A 7,760-nucleotide genomic window follows, 5' to 3' on the forward strand; every position below is an offset into this window, starting at 1 on the left:
TTGATAGCAATGCTACTAAGTATAGCAATAATTTCCCCCATTCTTAAGTGATTTCAAATGCTACAATTTTGGCAATTTTGTGCATAATTCATAAAATTTTAGGTATAGCAGCGTGAAGCATGCCTCCCAGAATATGCATGCAAATATAGAAATTCAAGCTTTGAAGACAAAAAGGAACAATAGAACGAATCAACGAAAGCCTATCTTTAGCATTATGTGTCAAAGGATAAAGTTGAAAAGAGGAGAAATAATTCAAAAGAAAATCAAGAATATGTGGAGAAAGAAAATAGAAAGTAATTAGTAGTGTCCTCTAGCCATGCCCAGCTAAGAAAAGGCCCAAATATGGGCAAAGGAAAATATGGGAAGAAATGATGCTGCTAGGATTTGGCTAATGAAGGTTTGGATGAAGAAAGAGGAAAATTTTCTCAAGGGGTACAAAACCTCTATTTCTCTTCAGTAAAGGAAGAGAATGGCCTCAATGGAGGCTAAATAAGTTAGATGCAGACTTAACAAAGCTTATATAGAGAGATGCATCTAAACATTGAAGGTATGACCAAGTCCCTTGCTAATTATAGTAATAAATTGGTTTATTTCAAATGTATCAACATAGTAAGAGAAAGGAGAGAGCATCCAACACAATCTCAAGGGGAGTACACAACAATATTCTATGCTCTGAGAAGAAGATGAGCTACAACAAAATTGTGGAATGAAAAGAAGCTCACGGTCACGTCAGGTCAACAAGATCTGTCCCCACGCAGATGAAACAGATCATAGAGCATTAGCTCAAGGGGAGTTGCTACATTTAGAAATAGAAGACAACAATTTTTAGCCTCAGGAAGAAATATTGCATAGGAAATGAAAGGTTTTCATCTTGGTTGAAATACCCTCATTTCATTTAAGTTGTGAATTTGATTTTTCCTAGCAATCTTGTGTTCATGAACACAATTGGTATAAACAGTGAATGTCCCTTAGCTCTCAATTGGTATCGCTGTGTCAATTGGTGGTCTGGGTTCATATGGTGTAGCCTTTTGTGCAAATGGGCGTTTACTTTTTTGAGATGGAGCTGCTAGAGTATGCTTGGTATTTTGTCCATTTTGTATAAACTTGTTGGTGCAATCACTGTCATTTAAGAATAAGTCTCTTTTTGGATAGGTATGATCTTAGGGGGAGTATTGTTGAATATCAATATGTTAAGGAGAAGTGAGCACAATTCTTGAAGCAACAAGTAGCAACAGCAGTGAAGAGCAAGCCAAAATGCATCACTACTTGGCGGTATTTGCAGCAACAATAATTTCATGAGAAATTTTAATTCATATCAATTCATTTTAATTGATACAAAACATGCGTTAGTGGAGAGAGTATAGAGCCAACAACCATAAGTTGTCCAAAGCCGGAGGATTATTAAGGAGGAAGAATATGTTTATGGGGAGCATATCACATATGTCCAATTTATAGAGAAGCAATAACTATCAGCCCTTGAAGAGAAGTCTACAGAGAAGAATGCACATCAACAACTAGATCCTATATCATTGACATTCAATGATTGCACGGGGGAGAAAAGATAACTTGTATTCCTTTTCCATTGATGTCAAAGGGGGATAAAATCTCATTGGAGAAGTTGTGATGGCCCATGAAGAGGAGAGAAAGACATTGGTGGCTCATGCTAGGAGAAGTGTGGAAGTAGAATGAGGATTGGTCATAAAAATGGAGATGTGATGAAGTGTTTCTATCAATGCCAATTGGGGATATTTTTGGATAGTTGGCATTGTCTGGATGAATAGTGGCAACAAGTGCGTTGGCATTGATGTCAATAGTCATGCTGGGAGATGTGTTGGGCAGTTGGAATTGTCTAACAATTGGAAAGAGTGTTGGATTTGATGTCAATCAGATTAGCATGGATGTTTGTGGTACCAGAGGTTGACATAAGCTCAGGGGGAGTCTCATGGTTGTTGTAGTCTCTTATAGAGAATCATCATAGTAAAAAGGTTGTTGGAGAAGCCATAATACGATGACTATGATGGTTTGGCGTCTCATTCTTTGAAGGACTTTATGCCTATGGAGATCAACTCAGATGCTCTTGGAAGTGGTACATTTGGATAATGATCTGAAAAATATTTCCAACAACATGTGGAAGTCTGGAAATGGCCTCCTAGAGCAAAATTTATTTCCAGTCAAAGTTGAGGTGCTCAAAGTAAAAGTGGCAGAGCTAAAAGTGTTTGGAGGACATAGGGGATTCACTCAATGAACCTATGACATATCATGTGCATTTGTGGCATATTAAACCATACCCTTAATTTGACTATGTATTGGAAAATATCTCTAAAAAGCATATTATTTAACCCCCTACCAATACAAATCCAATACACCTTCCCAATTTAAAAAACCCCTACTTTCACTATATATTGTAGGTATCCATTTTTTAATTAACATTTTTTGTACCCGGATTTATTTTTTCGTTAACTTTGAGCTTAATTTTGTATACCTACCAATATAAAAACCATTTATCCCCTATATATTTGTCAATACGTTATATCATTTTTTCCTCAATATAAATCCCCTAATATGAATGCATGTGGTATGGTATTGCTTCCCTAGTGAGGCCCCCATGTTGGAGGGCCCCTTGGAGCACGTTAGTTTGGTGTTTTTCTAAGAGTGACAACGCCAAAGTTAGCGGAGCATCCAAAAAATGAGGATCGGGTTGACTTGGTCTAACAACGAAGTAGTGGAGAGGCTTCCCATTGGCCATAGGCGGAGCCCACATTATAGCTCAACCCAATGGATGTATCTTTGAATAATATATTATTAATATCATTTTATACTAAAAATTGAATGAGTTACACACATTTTCCTCTTATTAAGAAGTAACTAAATTATTTAAACTTATTTAATTTTTCCTTTTGAGCGTTAAAATATTTTGCTAAAGTAAACACACACATATATGGATGTATGTCAATATGCATATTCAAACAATGTATTATATAAAATTCTATTATTTAACAAACACCAAAATATTTTATTCATTACTTGAAGAATGAAAGTCAAATATCAACAAATCTATTAAGCACGATGAGAATGTGATTATTAATGTTGTATAATGATTTTAGTTAAAAATAACCAAATATGTATAATCATTTTTATTTTTACTATTGCTGACAATGTTTCTTCATTTAAACTATTTTTAAGGGACACGTGTCACAGATTAAATTACACATATCCCTCATACTGAATTGTAGAATGAGCCTCTTGGCTCAATTGAAATTCTGAAAGTCCTATAGCAAAATAAACATGTCTGGATTAATGAATAAAAATAAATCCATTGTTAGGAATGTAATATGTAGTGGAGATGAGAAGAATTCAAAAAAATTAATTTATTTAAATTATATAGAGAACCACTAAGATATATTAATTTCTAAATATAATTGTGGAAATTGTCATCCTCCCCTCAATGACATTGATTGATAATAGAATGTGAAATAAGGGTAGAAACATCACAATAAGTCACTACGTAGAGGGTGATTTTTCAATTGTAAAATAAATATAAATATATTTAATTTAAGCTTTGGTTTTTCACTAAAAAAAAGATATCATTTGACGAAAAATTATTAAAAAAAGTCAAAAGGATTAAAATAAAAAACAAAAACAAAATTCAAAATTCTTATCATTAAATAGATTAGTAGTTAAGGTGATTCTATCTTGATTTATATATTTTATTTTGGAAGAATGATTTTTTCTTGAATGCATCAATTAGAGGCACATAGGCTATTACTAATGCTTAGCAACTTGATGGAAATATACAAATCACCAACCATAGAGACTTTTCCTAACCACAAAGAACTAATGATAATGGATCATTCACTAACTACAAAGGCCATTGCTAAACCTTAGGGATCATCTAAATGGATAAACTACCATACATAAAGACCACTTGTATTCCTAAAAGACATGATGAGAATAGATCAACTACCAGTAATAGACTATTATCTCTTAAAGATTTATGGGAATGGATCAATCATAAATCACACAAGCCACTCATAACACCCTGAGACTTAACGGAAATGGATCAATTGTCACTATAATGGTCATTCATAACTACAAAGGACTCTATGGGAATGGATGAGCTAGCAACAATGGAGACCATTATTAACACCTAACAAATCAATGGGAATCAATTAACCAATGGTCATAGAGATAATTTGTAACTCGAATGGACTCAATGAAAGTGGATGAACTTTCAACCACAAAGGCCATTTCTAACCTATAAGGACTCAATGTGAATGGATTAGCGACCAACTATAGAGGCTAGACATAACCCCAATGAGCTTAATGGGAATAGATCAATGCTAGCCATTGCCAAGCTAGGAGTAACTCGATGAATGTGATTTTGTATTTTCATTAAGAGGTTGTTGTTAAATACATTAAAGGGATACTCCTGGAATTCAAATTCCATTGTCTCTTCACTTTCGTTATTTTTTGTATTTACAATATTTACATAGATCTCCTAATCCCAAAGATTAGGTGTCAACATTCCCCCCTTAATCTGAAGGGATGTTGGTGAGTAAAATAATCATTATGAATATTTAAGACTTTTCCCTTCCAAGCGCTTGGTAAATATGTCTATAATTTGCTCATTTGTGGAATAATGTCGTAGGTGGATTATTTTTTCCTAAACATGATGTTCAATCATATGGTATTTTATATTGATGTGATTCATTCGATCATGGAACTTTTGGTTCTTGGCCAAATTTAGTGCAGAAGTGTTGTCAGCAAAAGAGGAATTAAATGCACTTTTTTCTCTTGCAAATCTTCTAGAATTTTCCTGAGCCACACAATTTCCTTTGTTGCTTCAGCTACTGCCACATATTTTACCTCAGTTGTGGAATATACTCAAACTGATCATTTTTGCGCCCTCTAGGAGATAGCTCCCGATCCAAGTCTCATAACATAACCTGGAGTAGATACTCTAGTTTCTTTATCTCCATTGAAATCTGAATCAGGGTATCGAATCAAAGTGAACCCATCCACCTATGTATATTTGATTCCAAATTCTTTAGTTCCCTTCAAATGCTTTAGAACTCTTTTTGTAGCAGACAAATCACCCTCACAAGGCTTTTGCATAAAACTGGAGAGGAACCCAACAACAAATGAAATGTCTAGTCTGAAAGTAGTTAGGTAGTTGAGACTTCCTATGAGTTGTATGTACTTTGTTGCATCCTCAAATTCTTTCCCTTCGGTGGATGTGAGCTTTAAGTTCTATTCCATTGGAGTAGTCAAAGGATTGCACACATTCATGCCAAACCTATTCAACAGATCTCTAATGTACTTCTTCTGAGAGAGGAATATAAACTTCAGATGTTGGGTTACTTCGATTCTAAGGTAGTATTGAATAGAGCCCAAAACTGTCATTTCAAAACCTTTTCTTAGTTATTTCTTTATGGATGCAATGTAGTTCTCATTGTTCCTTGTCATCGAAATACCATCTACACACACCACAATATATACAACTATTTTTCCAACTTTATTGATAAAAAAAGTTGCAACATCAAGATCATAATGTTTGAAATTGATTTTCAAAATATGCTCGGTCAATTTCTCATACTAGGCTCATGGTGCTTGCTTGATGCAATAAAATGATTTTACAAGCTTGCATACTTTGTATTCCTGACCCTCCCCAACAAATCCTTTCTGTTGGGACATAAAAACATTCTCTTTCATATATCCATTCAAGAAAGTAGTGTTTACATCCATTTGATGGAATTTACAGCTGTTCTGAGTTGCCAAAGCAAAGATTTTTCGGATGGTATCTCTTTTTGCTGTCAGGAAATTTTTTTCCTCATAATCAACCCCTTCCTTTATGCTTTTCAAGTAAGCCATTTGCTTTACACATGTTCTTGAAGACCCACTTGAAGCCTATTATTTTGGTTCCTAATGGAGGATCAACCAGCATTCAAGTGCCATTCTTTATCAAATCATCATATTGTTTATGCATCGCTTCTTTCCATTCATCATGAGAAGTGGCTTCTTTGAAGGAAGTTGGTTCAAAATATGTAGACAAATTCAGTTCAGAATCATAAGAAACACCCATATCAATAGGTGAATTAGGATCGTCTAAATCACCTCTAACTTGTCTTGTTGAGCTTGTGATTATTGTCTTTCCAACCTCATTAGGACGAAAAATTTTAGGTGTCTTTGTCAGCCATTTTGGAGGACCTTTCTATGATGGCCCAAGCTATTCAGTTTGTTGAGATGGGTCTGAATCAAGATTTAGTATCCCAATTATATCAATCACATCACTCAAAGTGTCATCATTGGTTGGAGCTTCATGTGGGGAGAGAGTGCTTCAGAAGAATATTCCATGGATTGATCCAATATATGGATCCCCCCTTCAAGATGTGGAATCTCGTTATCAAACTATTGAAAGGACTTCACATGTCTGAATCTATCCAAGTGATCAATTTGCCGCTAAACAAGTTTATCAGTCTTGGAAGATTCAATAAAGATCACATATCTATGTATTATAAACTTCTTATTCACTTCATCAGAGAGATGTTATGCTTTGGATGTATTTGAGTACCCCAAGAAGATACATTTGTGACTCCTTGCACTAAGTTTGTTTCTCTGTTCCTTGGGTATCAAGGCATAACAGGTGGAACCAAAAACATGAGATGCCTCAGTGAAGGAATGTGGCCATACCACATTTCATAGGGAGTCTTATTTTTGATAGCATGAGATGGACACCTATTCTTTATAAACACAACACATAGAACTACATCAACCTAAAACATCAGCTTAACATTCTTGAAAAACATCATCGAACGTACCATTTTTAAGATTGTCGTATTCATTCGTTTAGCTACTATGTTTTGTTGGGGATTATAAGGCATGATGGTGAAGATAGTTTTCAAATTCATTTGAAGTATATTCTTTTCCATTATTAGTACGAATAGAGCCAATATGAGATTGTGCATTATTTTCAATCCATGCATGAATGCTTTTGAATATTTCAAATGCTTCAAATTTCTTGTTCAATAAATAAACCCAACACGTTCTAGTGTAGTCACCAATAAATGTCATCATATATTTATTACCATTTGCAAAAGGAATATGCATTGGACCACATAAATCATAATAAATGAGTTCAAGCTTCCTATGTTTTTTGGAATGATAATCATGAAAACATTGTTTATTTTGCTTTCCTAATATACAAGAATCACATTGCTTAAGTATCCTAGGAATAGATGGAAAACTAGTAACACCATTTTTCTTCAACAAACAAAGGTTATCATAGTTCATATGTCCAAATATAGCATGCCTTAAAGACTTGATGGTTGTGTACCTTCATCATATTGATAATTGTATGAAAATTTATGTGCACGAGCAGAGGTTCCTCGCAGCATCAGAAATATTTCTTCTTCTATCCGAGACATGACAAGTGAGTGATCTAATGTTTTTTTGACCTCAACATTTCCATCAAATATGTGAATGGAGTTTCCTTGCTGGCGGATGTGGACCAAAGACAACAAGTTTCTTCTCAGCTCCTCGAGGTATAAAACATCATGTAGAAGAAAGTCTAGAAGGCAGTTTGAGCCTGATGGTGCCAAGCCTTGATGGATTGAGTTTTTACTTGTCTGCAAATTATAATACTCCATCAACATTTTCAGTGAATTATTTAAAGAAACCACTTCTGAAAGTCATATGGAAAGTTGCTCCTAAATCAAACAACCAATCATATTTCCATGAAGCAAGTGAAGCATTGAATAAGT

The sequence above is a fragment of the Pinus tabuliformis genome, chromosome 6, assembly GCF_031772625.1.
Source record: "Pinus tabuliformis cultivar Carrire ecotype Pingquan chromosome 6, CPIR1, whole genome shotgun sequence".
Lineage (NCBI taxonomy): Eukaryota > Viridiplantae > Streptophyta > Pinopsida > Pinales > Pinaceae > Pinus > Pinus tabuliformis.